Source organism: Ischnura elegans, chromosome 4 (genome assembly GCF_921293095.1).
Source record: "Ischnura elegans chromosome 4, ioIscEleg1.1, whole genome shotgun sequence".
Lineage (NCBI taxonomy): Eukaryota > Metazoa > Arthropoda > Insecta > Odonata > Coenagrionidae > Ischnura > Ischnura elegans.
Genome location: NC_060249.1, coordinates 30,815,684 through 30,835,102, shown reverse-complemented (window position 1 = coordinate 30,835,102; position 19,419 = coordinate 30,815,684). Strand labels below are relative to the sequence as shown.

The 19,419-nt window shown below is 36.4% G+C and overlaps 1 non-coding gene across 1 annotated transcript; it reads right to left on the bottom strand.

Moving 5' to 3' along the window:
* Nucleotides 1-10,790: 10,790 nt before the first annotated feature.
* On the bottom strand, nt 10,791-10,863 carry Trnat-cgu. Its single transcript has one exon. It is a non-coding gene; the product is annotated as a tRNA-Thr (tRNA).
* Between the last annotated feature and the right edge of the window lie 8,556 nt (nt 10,864-19,419).

The following is a 19,419-nucleotide window of genomic DNA, read 5'->3' as shown; positions in this document are numbered from 1 at the left end:
TAGTTGATGGTGATACGGATACCAGAAATTAAGTTAGATTATTAGGAAAATAGTTGTGACGTAAAATACGTACGACTGTTCATTCCCCTAACCTGATTTTATTGCGACAATAATACGGGAAAATATGGAGTGGGTATATTTTTTGTTGACACCTCCAAAGTATTGTTTACGAGGTTGATTTTCATGTTGCTTAATTTTGATATGTTCGTTTAACATATAAAGCCATAATTGCAGTGCATATAAAGTCTAGAGTCATTGATGAACAAACATTCAATTCACGTAGTCTTCACGTTTACTTGAAATACATATGAAATATATTGTATTCAAACCATTCTCATCACACCAATCATCTTTTTCTGATCATTGATATTGCATAGAAAGCAGAAACGTTCACAAGAATTATAAAAATGAAACAGAATATTTTAAGAACAGAATTAAACTAAATACAGGAATAATTCGACGTCAATAAACCATAGTTCATACCCTCAGGGATTCAAGCACTAGAAATAAAAAAGTATATCACACGAGCCTTGTAAAATTGTAAGCCGTTACTTTTATAATCCTTCGGGCGAAAGAACACAATAATCGAAGTTATTTTTTAATTCTTGTGATTTTGTCCTCTTTTCTCTCGGTAGGGATCTATATGCATTCTGATATCATTAAGTACATGCAATATCGTCATCTGATATCATCAAGTTAATGCTACATCATTGCACTACAGGTAACATGTATGTTAAACCACCATTAATTGCGGTGTTGGCTGCGGTTGACAAAAAAGCTATACCTACTACTGACTCAGAGAAAAGTAGCTACAGTAATGAAGAGCCAATGAAATTCAAACACTTGGATAGTTCAAGAAGGAATAAATAAATTAATGATTCGAATTCAGGGGTTTAAATATGAATCTAATAGTATCGCACAGAGGGCTGAAATCGAAAAAAGCAGGTCAAAAATCATATTTTAAATATTTTTTATAAAGATTAAATTATAATTTAAAGTAGCTCGATGAGATCTTTCAATCAAATTTTATTTAGACCATATAACACGAACCTAATGACATTTGGCCGAAAAATCCCGGGGAGTTATTTTAAACAAATTCGCGGAGACTAAAAGTATCCAATAATCATTTGATCGGATCTAAAGATAACATCCGAAAATGCCGGTATGTTGATCATCACGAACTCATAATACATATATAAATTTTTATTAAATAGTTACGAAATTTGACATGAATATTTAGAATTTTTTATAAGAAATTGGTGGAGATTTTTTTCGTTTTATATATGTATTCGGCTTTTTAATATTATATTTATTTCGGCATTAACGTTGAACTCATTTCAAGGTTTGACTCACATTTTAATGCTCTGTCATCTGGTATTGGAACAGATTACGGCAATTTTAAAGTGCTACATTAACATTTTAAGTACTTTCATTAGACAAAAAATTGCAAACCTGAAACGCAGAAGCATTTCGGAAATATATTTTTTAAACAATTAGAGGTTTCTGAAGACTATGTTAATATTTGAATTGAGCGTTTACCTTTCCATCCAACGTTGTGTGACACACACTATATCTCACGGTGATGCATCCGATCTTTAAACTTCGAAGTCTCCCAATCACAAATTTGTTTGCGTAGTGTTCCTCCATCTTCGCTACTTCAACAGTTTCTCGAATCCATTGAAGGAAAATGGGGCCACAAAATCTCGTTGATGATGGAGAGTATCCTGAACTCTTATCGGACGCCCATTTGCATGCAAGGGAAAGGTTGACTAACCCGTGATCATCACTGAATCTTCGGACTGATGCGAGAGGCCGTGTGGTTTATGGCCGTTTTACACGGGGCACTTGCTAGCAAAATCTGACGTGTGTACGAACGCGCAGTCAAAATTGCGTCGCGTAAAGCGGTGAATCGCTAGAACGCATGCGATAATGCGTGGACATGATATGGCAAAATAGCCCCCCTTCTAATTTCCTTCATACATTCGCGCAATTCCACGCCATTTTAGAAATAAATGCAGCTCTAACCTGCGCAAATCCGTGCCCCGTGTAAAACGGCCTTTAGAATCTCTTGAAGGCGCACTTCACATTTTCTTTTCTTCATCGATATACCCTTAGTCTACAAAGAATTTTATTGTCATCTATCCCTTTGATAACGAGGATGAAGCTAATGGCCATATTACTAGGCAGGCTTGCAAATAATTTTGCATTGAAATTTTATTAAATTCCGATCAACAATCAGCAAAAGAGATTCTTCTGGCGTCTGTTCATTTAGAGGTGCAGGTATTTACCTCCGTTTCTAAAACATCCGTTTCCCTGGGGGTGGTCGTGGTCATTCCCGTTAATTATTTTCACTGCCTCATCATTCCCTTGCGAGCGCAGTGTAATTGTTGTGGCTAGTGATAGCACTGCTGCTGATAAATTCTCTCACAAACCAACCACCTTTATACTCTTAGACATATCACTAGAGCTCTCAAAGACTTTCTTCGGCCTTCCTTTGCTGCTTAACCCAGAAAAACCTGGAAATAGATGGCAATAGTGAAATTAAAGCTCCTTTGAGGAAAGAGGAATCAATATGGGTATCTCAAATGATGATAGGTACCAACCGGAGCAAGGAGTAACAAGGAGATATTTATGCATGTTTGTTGGGAACGGTTAATTCTTCTTAAGCCAACATAAAATTGTTTTTTCAAACCTCCAAGGAACATGGTTTTTAAACTGGTAACAGCAAATGATTTTTCCTGTGCAATTTCCGAATACAAAGTACATCCTTATACAAAACTCGCAAACTAGACATCAATATTTTTTTAATGCATATTTTTACTACTAAGATATCGCCTGGAGGTAACTTTTAAGTAAAATAAAGTTCCTACCTAATTAAGAGCAAAGAAAAGGAAAAGCTTACACATGTCTTAAATGCAGTGATGAAACTTAAAAAAAAATCGTCCAAAATTAGCAATATCCAATGCTGAGCGACAATGAAATCAACAAAGAATCGAGGAAAATTTATTGTTAAACCTGTTAAAATTAGCGGGAAAGATCCTAAATATTTCTTGAGGCAAGTCATTCCACTCATTCATGCCTCCATAAGAATGCCTCCTTTAAAATATCCGTCGAATGACTCCTAGCTCTGATTTTGAATTTGCAATCGATGAAGAAATAAAATCTTCATCAAGTAAGATCGCACTTATTTCGAATTTTAGCCAAATTTACTGACAAATATAACATTGAATTAAAAGGTAGTTGAAATTAGTAGACTGTAAGTTTTGCAGCAGATGATGGCTTTGTGAACCGAATAACATCGTGCGCATTCAAATTATTGTGGAAAAGTGCGGCTACAATTTATTTCAATATGACGAACTTCCATTATAACACACCTGAGTCGGTTTAATTTATTAGAAATTTTGACATCGTTTTCGCCACAAGTGAGATATTCTGTCGTAACTACATACTTGCAGCTGGTATTCTCAGGTTTAGGGCCAAGTATCATCCATTGACAACTATGACCCCATGTTTTGCTGAAAATTTCATGTATTTGCGAGTTCGTTAATGCTACATGCACTTGAAATCCAACGAAATTTTCATTGGTTTTACAAAGTTTTTATTTTCTTTCAAATGTTATATTTACCGGCAAGACAGTTGAAGCCAGTTGAATTTGAAAAACAAATTCTGAGAGTTATTCTAGATTTGATCCAAATTCATGACGCGTGGTTATGGTGAAATTTCTCAGTACCCCCGCATTAATAAATGAATGATTATCGTCATAAACGGATAAGAGGACATTCAGCAATGAGAAAGCCAACAACAGCCTTTTAAATCCTCAATCCGTAAGCCGCGTCATCAGCAAATACATACAAATACTTCACGGAATTTGCGTCAGAAACTCTTTCCAGCGAGTTCTAGAGAAATCAAGTCGTTGAGGCGGCATGGGAGAGGAATTATTTATCAGGGCTTTTGAGTAAAAGAGGTTTGTCAAATAAGTTGAGGCAGAATAAAAAAGATTGACTTGTAAAGAAATTCAAACCGAAGAGGGGAACGAAAAATGATGATTTTTGCGGACCTATTCAATATTTTTTGAATTCGATTATTTTTAAATTGCTTCCAATTTATTGATAAAATCTAGAGAGAGATAACGCTTTGCTTAGTGTGAAAAATCAAATTCGCTTATCTTTTCCAATTTGGTATGCATTGATGAATTACCTTAATCGAACTGAAACCGATGAAGCTATTTAACCGATACCAGGTAGAGAAACATCAACAATTGAAATAAAATGAGTGAAAGCGAAAATTTCGCTTCAAAATACATAGATAATAAAATATAACAATTTTATGAACAATCACGCAGTCTCAAAGACTATCATCTCGTCGAGAATCAGTGCAGCTGTTGAGAGATTTTAAGGACGACTCACTCAAAACTTCTCCTTAACGTAAAAAATCACCAATCTGTAAATAGCGTCAGCCCAGATAACCTGAGAATTTTCATTGACGTTACTGTTTGTCCTGATAACCAATTCCAATTTGTAAGAGGCGTATGATATGGTGGTGAAAATTTCAAAATCGTAACGCATTTTATAGATGCATACCCATTTTTAAACACATTTATTTAATACCTCCAAAATAAATCCACTATTTTAACAGACCTTACGATTTTCCAATTAACTTGAATTGCATATGTTAGTGTGAAATTTCGTGTCTTAAAGTACTTTATAATGTCCGCAATGGTGCAGGTGAATTACATAATTAACAAAGGGCCAAGAAAAATAAGCTTGTGCAATCGGCCGCCGCGCTGTCTGAATGGCGACCTTTACAACTATGCAGACTTAAAAAATAAGCTATGTCAGCTATTTTTTCCACTTTGCGTGATCACGAAACCTACTGGAACCGATTAAAGGTCAAACAGTTTTTTTTTCATGAATAACCCTGGTTCAAATTAGAGATTAAACCAATTAAAAAAACCTATAATTTAATTCTCAAAAGACAGGTCTGGTAGAAAATATTTCCAAATTATCCGGCCTATCAGCCTTTCAACTTCCTTATTGCAGAGATCGTTTCACTTGAAGAAAATGGCTGATTTTTACGGGCAATAGGTATCCGATTTATAATTTGACTCCCTATCACTTCGGAAAATCTGAAAAATTACTAGTGCTAAAGAATAAAAGGGCATTAACGTCATTAATTTTTACAGGGCTAGTATTGATGTAATTGCTAACGTTTGGCAAAATTTAAATGCAAGCCAAATTTCAATTGATTGCATAAAATTTGGAAATCTTCAGTTGGATTTTTCTTTTAAGAGTATATAAATTTTTTTTCCAACGTGGATGACTGCATTACTTTGTAATGGAAAATTTTAAAAAACTGTGTGACCTTCAATTGACCCAAGAAAGGCTCCGTGATTACTTAGAGAGGAATCAGTTTGTGGATAAGGATACATTTTCGCATGAAGGTATTAATACTTCAAACGGCTTTATTTTACCATTTCATCATATCCAACAAGGCTCTTTTGGGTGTTGAATGGTAGAAAAATTTGTTATTTTTATGGTAATGCTTCAACTCACCTTCGCATAAATTTAAGTGCCCATGTATGTACCAAATAACTGAATAGCCCCTCAAATGATCAACCTGGATAGTTACTATATATAAACCACTGACGTTATACCCCGTTTACACTACGCACGTATCGACCTCGATCCGTACCCGCGTAACCTCAAAACGTCGTGTAAACGCGCAGAGTTACCATCGTAGGAATTAGTACCTAACCCTACCGAACTTACCATGGTTAGCGCTAGTGCGCCGAGAAAAAAGAATTAGAAAATGAAGATCGATGCATATACAATTCTTTCGCGCCGTTGTACTCTTGATACGGTAGTTTATATTTCATAAATAACTCTGGTAAATCAAAGATATATGGCAACGATTGAAGACATTAATGAGCAGGTAATAGAAGGACATAGGGGAAAGATTTTTTTCTGATGATGTATTAAGCAAATGGAAGCGGATATTCTACACCAAACCAATTTTATGTACTTCTTTATTTACAGGTTAACCCATAACCAGATATCCTTACATTATACTTAACAGATGATAGAAAATAACAAACATACATATAGTATAAACCAATTAAAATCGTTGTATACAGGATTTCACGATAAAATTCGCCACAAATAACTACAACATTTAGCTGAAGACATGGAAAAATCAATACTTATGCCGGGTTAAGGAAATCTTTGCCTTTTCTAGTTAAATAATAAGAGCAATATGTACTGTCTTTAATGCATGAATATTCTTTTTGACATATTCTCTCAATGAATCCTAGATTCACTAAGGCTTCACGGACAGTTATGATTAGTTTTAGTTTTACCTCATCATTCTGGATATCTGGGAGTTGAAGGCATAATTTGCTTTATTACAATTGAAAACAAGCAGGTAAGGATTTGTGGAGTTATGACGGGATCCATTAAAATTTATTAATAAAGGAGATACGCACAATCTAAATAGGAATTGATAATTTTGTAGAGGGCATTGTTGGAGGATCGTCTCTCGTGCAAGGGTTTTCAAATTAACAAGGGATTGAGGATATGAAGTGTTGTAATCAGACAGTGAGATCCCTAAATCGTAATTATTCAATTGAGAAATTTATTTTGGACATATTCAAGCCGGATTGAGTCGATATTATATTAAGATGACCAGTTAACCACTGAGTATATTCTAATTTGGAACGTAGCAAAGCGATATACTTACTGTCCTTATCGCATGAATATTGTTAAATTTTGGACAGATTCTCATAATGAATGCTACATTGTTGAAAGTTTTACCGACAGTTCGGTCTAGCTTTAGAAAAACATTAATATTCTTTTGCTTCTTAATTACCAGAGTTTCAATTTCCTCACGCAGTCACGTCGTCAGTTGTTACCTGACACAATTCCACAACGAGGGCAGCACTGAGTTCCGATGTTAACTTTTAGACGTGTAAACGCGCCTTGGTTCCAATCGAGGTCGCTACGTGCGTAGTGTATACAGGGTAATATTGTTAAAATCTTAAGTTACATGCGTAAAACTAATTTTTATCAAAAAGGTTTCAATATTTTAGAGAACATAAGGTAGGAGGATAAAAAAATGTAAAGAATTAAAAATAGAAAATTTGTATTTCGCGCGTAGGAAAATTATTTGGGGATTTATTATTATCTGATAAATCCTTGATAATGTAGTAATAAAAATTCTGTCCACGAAACGGAAAAAGTAATTATTGGATATCCGCATAGAAATAAAGAGAGATTGAAAAGGGTGGTCACGAACTCTGTAACAGCCCGAACAGTACGATATTGATATTTCGCTATGTTATATTAGCACTTCTTGGTTCGATGCTTTTTGCATTTGATTATCCCTGGTGGCTGGCCATTTGTAAACATTTTACGCTGAAGCTACAGCTATACAATGAAACTCACACAACTCGAGAACCAATGCATTTTTTTGCATGAACATATGCACGTTTTTATATAGAACATTCTTTAATGCATATGTTTTTATTTATCTTTTGCAAGAACAATAACTTGGTCAAACAGCCCAAAATAATTCTGTAGAGGGGAGTGAGTAATCACATTACAAAAACACGTAAAAATACGTGACCGGACCACTACCGCTCAATGAAGAAACACCTACTTTTACGTGAAAGGACCGCAATGTATTGGGATGACAGTAAAACATTTTCATAAATGCACAATGCAAACCGCCGTCCTAGAGGTTATTTACAGAGTGTTCTCAAAGAAATTTGCATGCGAATGGGAATTTCCTTATCTTACATTGAAACACTTTCTGTTTCCACACATAATTACACGTAACTTTGCATATATATTATTTTATATAGATACTGTCTGTAATAATTTTCAGTACTTTAACCACTTGGCCTAGATCGACCTCTAACTTAAGGATTTCTTCCGCATTTATACACGCTCAGAACTAAAAATGTGTTGTATAAAGTAAGTCAACACTGAATCTAACAAGGAACAATAAGGGACCTAACCAGCAGTTTGTTACCATTTTTAATTTTATTTCATCACTATACATACAAGTAGAAAACGTGGCAAGTACCTAAATTCACACTCAATTTATACTACAGCAATTTGTATTTTTTGGGCTCCTAATTTCCAAGAGTCCGCTTCTTCCAGTTTTATCCCCGCTGAGGTAAGCTACCGCTAACATTAGTCGGCCATTAGAAAATGGAATAACATTCGTTGCAAGAGTGTCCAATTTTTTCGCATGTATCGTTGTCAACCGCCGATAAAAACCGGAATTGTCTTTTATCAGGTCCCAAGGGGGAACTTTATTTTTTCCCACACATGCCCAGAAGACTACAAAGAAGGTATTTTTACTGTTGAGCATGAACGATACATTGATATCCGTAGACTGTTTGTTCAATGGAATCGTTCACTTTAACACAAAATCTCAATTGATTAAAATAATTTGGCAAAGAGAAGAGAACGCTACCGATGACGACGGAGAATTCTTCCTCATTCAGACATTTTCTCATAACTTAGATATGATAGTCGCGACGGTTCCCCTTACCTTTCAGGAGTTGGCGACGATATTGGAGTTTTGAGAGTTTATGTAGTAACGAACCACGTGCGACGGACATGCGAGGTTGAATAGGATCGGACAAACGGTAAGCAGCTCGGTAGGGGTCAGTAACGTACTCAACTAATATGGGAAAGGGTAAATCGATCATTTTCCGTCGCGGATATCTCGATAAATATAAAAGGGATCGAAAAACCGAAAAAATACGGATAATCTTTTTCAAACTATGGCATTAGGAAAAAAATAATAAAATGGTGAACGTTGGCCCATTGCATTCCATAAAACTACGTTTGAAAATGTGTTTTGTGTACTGATGTATATATATGTATCAAAACTGTATCGCCAATATATTGAAAATGGTGTGGCTTATATCTTACAGCCTGGGCAATAGTTGCCTTGAGGCCGTTTTACACAGTACAAGGAATTGCCCAATCTGACGTACGTGCGAAGACGCAACCAAAATTGCGTCGTGTAAAGCGGTGAATTGCAAGAACACATGCGAGAATGCGTGGATGCGAGACGGCAAAATAGTCCCTGTTCTAATTTCGTTCATGCATTCGCGCAATTCCACGCCATTTTAAAATTAATGCAGCTCTAACCTGCGCAATTCCGTGTACCGTGTAAAACGGTCTTTAAAATGAGAATGCATGATAAACGTAATAATAAGAATGTACAATGATTAGAGATACGTGAAAATCGCACTTTCATTTTTATTTTATCGCATTTTGTAGCGTCTATTTTTTATTTTCATTATAATGTAGATGACGATGAAATGTAGTGAAACACAGTTATATGACAAAATATCTTAAATAATTTTGTAGTAGAAAATAATAAATTAAGGAATAAGACATACAGTGTCGGAGGTGTAGCTTGCCAGCGCCCACTTGTAGTTCGCGGCCACGTAGAGTCCCAGCCAACTAGCAGCTGGCCAGTCGCTCACATGCTTTAAGCGGTGAGTGTCGGAGGAGCATTTAAACTGCGCTCGGCACAAAATGTACGAATTTTGCCGTCGAAAAGGCAAATTTCGTAAAAATATCATAAAATTCCAGTCATCGCATCTATGTCGCATTTGCGATGTTCATGCATCTCTAATCATTATTCATTCTTATAATTACGCTTATCATGAATTCAAGCATATAATTACGCTTATCATGAATGAACATATATGAAAAGATTGGTCCATTTGTAAAAACGTGGGATTTAAAGGTTCAAATGTTGGCTTATTCAGCATCTACCTGCCTTACGTGGAGTCTTGCAATAGGCTCCCATTACTGGTGCCGCAACAATGCCGCGTCACTTCCTCTCAGAAGGTTGGCCTCGCGGCATGCAGTCAGTCTCCCTCGCAGAGCTCACATACATCAAGGGGAAGCGCATAGGGTTGGGGCGGTGGGCGTTCCTTGCGAGACCTCCTTTTCCAGGCGGGGAGCCCCCTGCTATATTCGCCGGATACTCTGCGCCCTCGGAAGTCGATGGTGCGTGTCCGGGATTCGGGCCGCAGTCGATATTTCCCCAATCATTTTTAGGCATGCGATATCCTCTGGCCCCATTCCATTAACACGAGACCGTCTCGTACTATGTCAGCTCCCTCTCAATGGACTGGAGCGAGAAATTGAGTGCTGAAAATATCCTGCAAAAATGCAATAATGAGAGAGATTTGAGAATATAAGTGAAACATCACAAATAAGATTTGTTTAAAGAAACTTAGCCATAAGGCTTTAATTAAATTATAATCATTAAGCATATTTTTCGACACAATATTCCATCCGTATCATCAATCAACTTATATGAATGTAAACTTCAAGTTTTCTAATTAAACGTTTAAATATTATTGATTTATCTTTTTTTATATTTCTTTTGATATTTATTCTTGAGGTTTTATTTGAGCAAACTAAATTTCGTCGAATGAAATTAATTACTGATAGAAAAATTTCCCATTTAATATATAATTATTTTCCAAGTCTGTAAGACATACCAACGATATATTTGAGATACGTAGATATATAAATCAATCAAATTATTTTTAAACAGCATAAAACGCAAGAACCCGAGAAACTTAAATCGAAACATTTTTTCTATATTCCACACAAATTGACTGACGGATAAAATTGATTAAGATGATAATACGCGAGTTACGACTTTCATGTCATACGTCAACGCTTGTCTTTTTTTCTCACTTAGACACTTCCGTCAATAACATCAACTAAATAGTGATATAATAAAAAGACTGCCTTCTGAGAGAGTCGAACTCTCGACCCCTGGTTTACGAGACCAGTGCTCTAACCACTGAGCTAAGGAGGCCCACAACTTCGTGACAGGAAGGAAGCAGATCCAAAGACCACAGCAAGCGGTGAAAACCAACAGAAACGCTATAAATAAGTATTTTCAATGCATTAAACGGGTGAGGGCTTGCTATAAATGAGGCAACATGTGGAAAACATTCTAAAATTTAATAAATTAACTCGTTAACCCTTAAGCTGATGAATTTAAAATGTATATGACGATTCATATTAGCGCCGAAAATAAAATTCGTAAAAGTTCATTAAAAAATACATTTCGCATTTGGTTAATGCTCATTAATTACATATTGAAGACCCCATTCTAAATAAAGGACATATGTCTATTCTTTCTGCACATAATTATCGCTGTATTCCATGTCATCCCTTCTTTCTTAATTATAAGGATATCTCTCATCACTAAATTTTTTACTCATAGATTTTTTATCTATACACTAGCATAGAAAGTCTAACATTTGGTATGAAATCTTGAAGTATTATTCTATGCTATCTAAGTACTATCCTATAATGAAACTGCCAATAACTTCAGGACCGCCGATTTCCCGCAACTGTCTAACATAATTGCATTTAAAGTGATTAAATATTCAACATACGTCAGCTTTAGCGACAATTAGCAGATCTGACATGGTGTAAATTTGTCCATTATCCATTCAGAAAAACGTTGCCAATCTTCTACGAATCTGAGAACAACATAGAAAAATGAACTGAAAGAAAAAATAATAATCGAAATCGCCCGACTTCAATAAAAAAATGTTAACAGTTGAAAACAGGAGGTAAAAGGGCATAGAAATAAAATAAATTCCTACTTTTGTCGAAAAAAAAGACACGCTTTTGGATAATAATGAGAGAAATGGGAGACATAGTAATTGAAAAAGTTAATACCTTGTTTTTGCGAGTAGAAACATTATGAGCCTCTTATTTGACCCGTAATTTTGAATTAAATTAGTAGATCGCTACTCAATTTACATTTCGACTTTCCAAATTCTTGGGAAGTGACAAAATTAACTACATTGTCATTCATGGGGTTGAAAGAGTAAGTTGAAAGAGTGGGTTAGTGAATTTTATGGAATGTGAATGTTGGAAGCTGATTGAAAACTAACTAACTTGCTATCTTGAAACTGATTGAAAATAATTTTCCTCTCCTTTCCTCTACTTTGTACAATTCAATTATTCTGCGTGCACATTTACCTCTTGTTTGAAAATTAAATTTACAATGCATGTTTCACAATGATATTTATAAACGATCATCGCTTTACTCACATGATTACCACGGTACAAATTTGAAAGCCAATTCATTGAAATCCCGTGGATCAGAAAAGCGTGCGGTGAAGTGGGGGTGAGGGGAAGGATGACCACGAGAAGTGAGAAGTTCGTGTTTTAGACCCACTCGTTTTGAAAAAGACTACTCACTCAAACTCGTGGCCTACCCTCCCCCCCACACATCAATCCATTCCTCTCTGACCCTCCGGTATTGAACCCATATCTTTCTCCGTGCGATTGTGAAGATATTTTGGTACGCTCCTCTTACGGTCGTGTTTATTACTCCAGTGAAATATTTTGGTGACACATTAACACGTTTCTTCAGAATGAACTCCTACCATAGCTACACTGGGTGGTAATGAGGTCAGAATTAAATATTTTTCCATTTCTGTGAGCGACCTTGATGGAAAGGATGAAACTTCAGAGCAAGCATATTTTTGGATGAAGGAAAATAAAAATAATCCATGCAATAACATTTCATGTTCATGTCTCGCATGCATTATACACAACATAGGCGTCCATTTTGAATTTTTGTTTCGAACCAGGTATGGCAATAGAAGCTAAAGGAAAGTCAAAACCAGTAAAATGTCAATAGTTTCGTTCCCGGGAGCGAAATGAAGAAACAAAACGTAACGAAGAGTAAAACCCTGAGAGCTAAACTCAGGATGGAAACGAAATCGGAGTCAAAACTAATTCGGGTCGACAGTAAACTGTTTCGCCTTCGAAAGGATTAGTTTTGACCTACACACCGTGCACAAAGTATTGTTGAATGGAGTAGAGGTTCGCCGCCTCTAGATGCAAGGGGCACTCTTCCACTCATAATGCGCAACGCGGTATTCAGTCGCAATATGACGTTGCTCAATATTTTGACCTCTCCTCATTCTGTCATGAAATGGGTCGAAACTATTCCCTTTTTTGCCCGTCCACTCGACTACCGGGGTCGAAACTTAACAATGAACAGTGGGGTTTCGATTAATTGAGTTTCGTCCCGGGTCGAAACTAAACTCCTTGGTCATTTTAATTTCGCACGGGAACGAAACTAAACTTAGACCTCGTATTTTCCTTTCGCCCCGGGCCGAAGCGAAACATTTTCGTTTCGACCGGCTTCAAAAATAAAAATAAACTAATTGGTAAATTAGATATTGCTAGCTTCAACGACATTTCTGTGATAATTAGACAGCAAAAAGCGGATTTTTTAAAGAGCTTCATATCCTCAGAATGGTAAAATGTAGTCATATGACTACGGTGGGTTGAAATGGGTTAAGGAATGGACTTTTAAATTTGTACCTTGGTATGGACATAAGTGCCGGAATCATGGTTGATAATTAGTTGTTGCTGTGAAACATAACAACTGCATTTTATCATCCTACATGGTATTACCGAGCTAGGAATTTGAGACTCAAGGTAAAAGTAGGTGGGGAAAACTTGAGGAGGTAGATCAATTCAACTATTTGGGCAGCATATTAGAGGAAAGTGGATACAGCAGCAATAACATCAGGAGGAGAATTTCATTAGCAAGGGAGGCGTCCATGTACAGGAAGGAGCTAATGGCAGAATGGCGGGCGAACTGGCAACGTTGTGCCTACCGGCCTGTGTTATACCGATTTTTTCATCTTTTCCACTTCCTCAGTGCGAGTTTCAACTCCATACAGCTAACACATTATTTTTGACAGCGCCATCAGCGCAAAATTGTGTTTTTGTTGTGTGTCATAAAAATGGAGCATCGGAATTTAGAGCAACACTGTGCGATAAAGATTTGTGTTAAACTTGACTAATCCGCGAGTGTGACTTTTGAAAAGTTAAAAATGCCCTCTGGGGAACATATCTTACTTAACAATAGCACAAGTTTTCCGCTGGCACTAATCATTTTTGGAAGGCTGAGAGCACGTTTAAGATGTACCTCGCTCAGGAAGATCTTCAACTTCAATGTATAACGAAAACGTTGAATGAGTAAGGGCTCTCGTGAGCTCAGACTGTCGTTTAACATTAAGAATGATGAGTGAACAGTTAAATTTAGACACTTTTACCGTGCATCAGATTCTGACGGTCGATTAGAACATGCGAAAGATTTCTGCCAAGAGCGATTCATGTGAGACCCGACATTGCAGACAAGTGGATGCTTCACCACGACAATGCCCCGTGTAACGCGGCCATTTCCTTTGGTGAATTTTTGACCTCTAAATGCATTGCTGTTGTTCCTAACCCCTATTCACCTGATTTGAGTCCTTGTGACTTCTTCCTTCTCCTGAAATTGAAAATCGTCCTCGTAGGACATCATTATGGAACTCTGGAAAACATTCAAAAGACCGTGACCGAACAGTTAAAAGCCATGCCATTTCGAGACTTCCAGCACTGCTACCGAGAGTGGGAACAACACCTCCACCGGTGAATAGCTGCCTAAGGGAACTAGTTAGAAGGGGATAACATCATTTTTTGAAACGAATAAAAACTTGATTTAGTACAGAATCAGTCTCAATACATTTCTAACTCGCCTCGTATAAGAAAACGTTAGAGGAGAGTCTGATCTGGAGTGTAGCGCTTTACGATGCGGAAACATTGACACTTAGGAAGGAGGACGAGAGAAGACTGGAGACGTTCGAAATGTGGGTGTGGCGAATAATGGAGAAGGTGAAATGAAGTAAGAACGACGAAGTGCTGGACATGGTGGGTGAGGAGAGGCAGCTTTTAGATGAGATACGGAGGAGACAGAAGGTATGGATAGAGGACATACTTAGCGGGGAGGGGATGTTGACAACACTGTTAGAGGGTAGAATGCTGGGTATACGAGGATTTTTAGATAGAATGAAAGGAAGTAGGCCTTAATAATTTTGAGGGAAGTGCATGAAGGGAGGCGAGGCTGCCAAAAAGCTTCTAGTGAATAAATCAGCAATGCTCTCAAACAGTACATCAGAACAAGAGAAAGAAGTACGAACAAAATAGAAGCAAAATGCGCAGTTACAAATTTTATCATAACATGCTTTACAAAAGTGGTCAGCGGTTTCTTAAATAATTATCTCAAAAAAAGGCATAAGTTAAAGCAAATGCTGGAAAACTATGGTTTTTATTTTTTGACTCTTCTTTTTATCACAATTTTACAAGATTTGAAGGATTCTTAGTAAAACTTACTCTCACAGAAACAAAATTTGTTTCAATATGTAAAATATCAAAATGAATAAATGACCGATTAATGTGCGAATCGTTGATATTGAAAAAATACCAAAATGGCCGATTCTCCAGATTATCCATAACCATATGTCTCAGTGGTGCTTATCAAAGTCTGAGTTGTGAAAGAGAGAAGTGAAGGAAGATTGAAGGCGAAATATGCTTTTTGACATTACTATCTCATGAAATACCGTTTCAGAACCACGTAATTGATGGCCCAATTCCGGATGTTTCAATATAGCCTGGCAACCCCATAGTGGCGAACATGATCCAACATGATAAAGTGCGTGGATTAAAAATGTAATCTTTGCCCCATTTGCTAAGGAACTTTCACGTTTGAAAGCGTTGTACTGTGAATAGAGGAATTATAAATAATACATTATTTATAATGCATAGACTTAGAATTAAAATTATACCATAGCTGGTACCATGTTTTGTTATTGTAATGACAAGGAAAGGCAGAAATATATCGAATAAGATTTTGGTGAGTAAAGCATTGCTGATTGAGTAGGCAGTAAGGGAAGTATGGGATCATGAAAGCTGAATGAAAAGAGAAAATGAGGCTTGAAATTAAGGATCGTCACGATCAATGACGAAATTTTATGGCTGGCTTTCGAAGACTGAATTTATTAGATGACCTCAGCAACAGAAGGCACTGAAAATTGATCACCGTATCTATTGTTTCCATGGTTGCCGATCGTAAATGTCTGTCATTCCCACAATATAACTCTGGAGCGTTGAGGGGATCATTGCTCACAGTAAAATCGTCAAAATTATATCATCTGAAATCATTTGCAAATGGAAAATCAACTCATAATAAACCATTTGAATAGTGCCTTCGATATTTGCCGTTAGAATTACTCAGAAATCGTATGGATTTTACCGTCAATAAATTCGCATTAAATTGGTTGGCGTGAAGTTGGTACTTTCTGGTTGTTAGTTAGCAAGAAAAAGTGTAAATTGAATGAATTAATAATTGAGGGTCGACTGGACACTACTATTATTCATATCAAAGTCAGCCCATTCAAAGTGTTACCATTATCCCTTTTCAGCCAGTACGGATAATTACTATGTAATACCCGGGATTAGTTCTTACCAGCCCATAAATGAATGACTCCTGGTTCGAATCTGCCTTGTTTATACTCGGATAATGGTATGAATTCTTAGTTATAAATCGGAGGCTTAAGACCTGTAAACTTTGAAACACTACACTAAAATTTTACAGTGTAAAGCGCATAATAGGCTATAGTCCGTATCTCAACGGCATATGCCGTGGTGTTTTTATGTAAACTGTTAGAACATGCAGAATACATCAATATTGTCCCAGTGATAATAAAAAATCTGAAGTCTTAACTTTTTTTATTCATTTTAAATACAGCAATGGAGTTTCAATGGAACGTAAATGAAAGATAACCTAGGCTGAGAGGACATCTGGCAGTAAGACAATCAGTGAAAGCCGGTTGGGTGATATGGGGTGAGGTAACATGCGAAGCAAAGAGAGCGGCTTATCTGTGCCGGAATATAAAATTTGATTCAAAGAGGTTTCATAAAAGCAGTGAAGAATTTGTTAAATTTTACCTGTTTCACGTCTTTAGCTATAATGAAAAGCAACTCAGGATTTTTTCGATATGTCGTTTACACATAGTCTTTTTAACATTGTGATAAAGGTACGCGCTCATTAGAAAACGAGAGAGTTGGAATACGATTTCAGCTGAATCATTTGAGCGAATACTTCCCCAAATCTGTGATAGAGTTTCCTTGGGAGATCATTTACAGTAGATAAAGCGTGAATTTCTTTTCTGCGGGAATATGATTATTATTGTCATAATCAATAACGCATATAATTCCATTGACATTGGAAATATCATAAATTACTAATCTTACTACATCGTAAATAGTTGTTGCCGTCATTGTAAGAAAAAGAATACATTTGATGGTTTGGCGTTCATCGCCACTCTGTCTCAACGTGCCACACATTTAACTTCTCACCGAATGGAATTGAAGGTGACGTATGCTTTATTATGTGAAAGCAATGAATTTTAAGTAAAGCCGAAGTTAGTGTTATGCTATCTGAACCATTGAAGAAATTTTGATGGATCCACAAAAACTTCATAATTTCGTCTTACATCGTCTTTTGGAGGAAACAACTTCTTATCGAAATATTTTCTACAGCGGTGTAATGCACCGATGTTTACCAATATAGACGGTGGTAACTATAAATGTCCAGACCAAACTTCACACACTGAACTGTATCAAATATGTTTCAGTAACATCTATTTCGGCAAGTACCAACATTTCTGACTTATGTTGTTTTGTATTCGAAACAAACATAGTAAATAGAGACCGCACATGATGAATTTGAGCCTCTTTCCACGACGATAATCAGTCTTATGGCTTTTACCATGCGTACATGAATCGTGACATTTTTTTTGCACGAATTACATTCATAAAATATACTCAATGAACCCCCCAGCAAACGATATCTTATAAAACATTTCCATGCTCCTATCAGGTTGACGACGATCGTGAAGAAGGATCAAACTTAATTATTTTATACTTGAATCGAAGATATCTCTCGCGGGACGAGCACTACTTTAATGGAAATACAGCTCTGAAAATGTAAAATTAAGGCGATGGATTGGATAACAATTATATTTCTGCGAAAATGATATGCTTGTGAACGACCATTCTCGAATGCAATCCATTTTCGCAGAAATACAATTTATATTTTCTGTTTACTATTTTATTTTACTATTACTACTTTTTTTACTAACACTACTTATCATGGCTACTATTTATTGCTAAATTAATTATTTTATACTCATATTTTTTTATTTCTATACAGCTTCTATTTCAAATACATTTTCTTTACTACGGATTCAGACCTTTCTTGAATGTATATCTATGACGCTTCAATAAAACCAACTTTTCCTTTTAGGTTTTTGCTTTTCAGACTGATTGTATGAGGCGATAATCAGGATTGTCTTCTTATCCACCCACTCAACCACCACTTACCCTCTTATCCCTCCCCTTACGACCACTCGAATGCTCGCCAGGCTGCATTCGTATCCCACACATTTTATGATCGTCATAAAGATCCACTAATCCATACGTCAGTATTCCGCAAATGACCAGTAGCTAGTTGTTCCGGGTAAGTTTGAGGGCTGTGCGTGGGATATTCTTGCTACAAGTAGGTGCAATAAATGCTAGGTGCGACATTAAAGCGAATTTATGATTTTATAGAATGGCTGTTCTACTGATTGAAACTTCCAAAATATTTGAAAGTGAAATGTAATTTTTGTGTTTGGTCAGTTATGTCTATTATTTGCCTCGAAAAGCTAACAACTTTTTCACAACAAATAAAGAGGTTTCCTTCCAGCCATACAACTATATACCTACTTAAGATCCGAGAGACTACATTTGGCGTTGGCATCGGTAGCGGATGCATATGAGGGGTGCAGGGGCCCCCCCTTGCGGGGCCGCCCGCATTACCTAACATTGCAGAAACACAACTGTAACTTTTTCATATCATAAAATGACATTTTCTTGTATATGCGTAATATCAGTTTAAATAAAACATTTCGTCTGAAGATTTTCGCAGCTTCTTTTATCAAAGTTGGCGGTGGTTCTCGGGTATTGCTGTGTAGGTAACATTTTCACTCAACGTTTCACTCCTTATCAAGAGAATAACGATAACGCTCCCAGTAGGAGTGGAACGTTGAGTGAAAATGTTACCTACACAGCAATACCCGAGAACCACCACCAACATTAAATAAAACTTTCTTTCACTTTATATGTGTTGAATGATTATTTATATAGACTGCGTGACTTTGCGTTCATCGACGTGACACAAGCGAAAAAGAGAGACAGTCAAACTTCGAGAACACCAACTTATTTATTTTGGTTACCAACCAAACTATTCCCACAATTAACAATCGATTGTATCGATACACCCAGTATCACAAATACATATGTAATATATACACTACCAAATTTATGTATTCATATTTTCCAACACTCCCACTATTTGTGATAACTCTTCCTTAAAAAACAGTAAGAACACAAAGAAAAAAAACATAACTCACTGTTACTTTGAAATAGAAGACACAATATTCAATAATGTTCTAAATCTAACAAA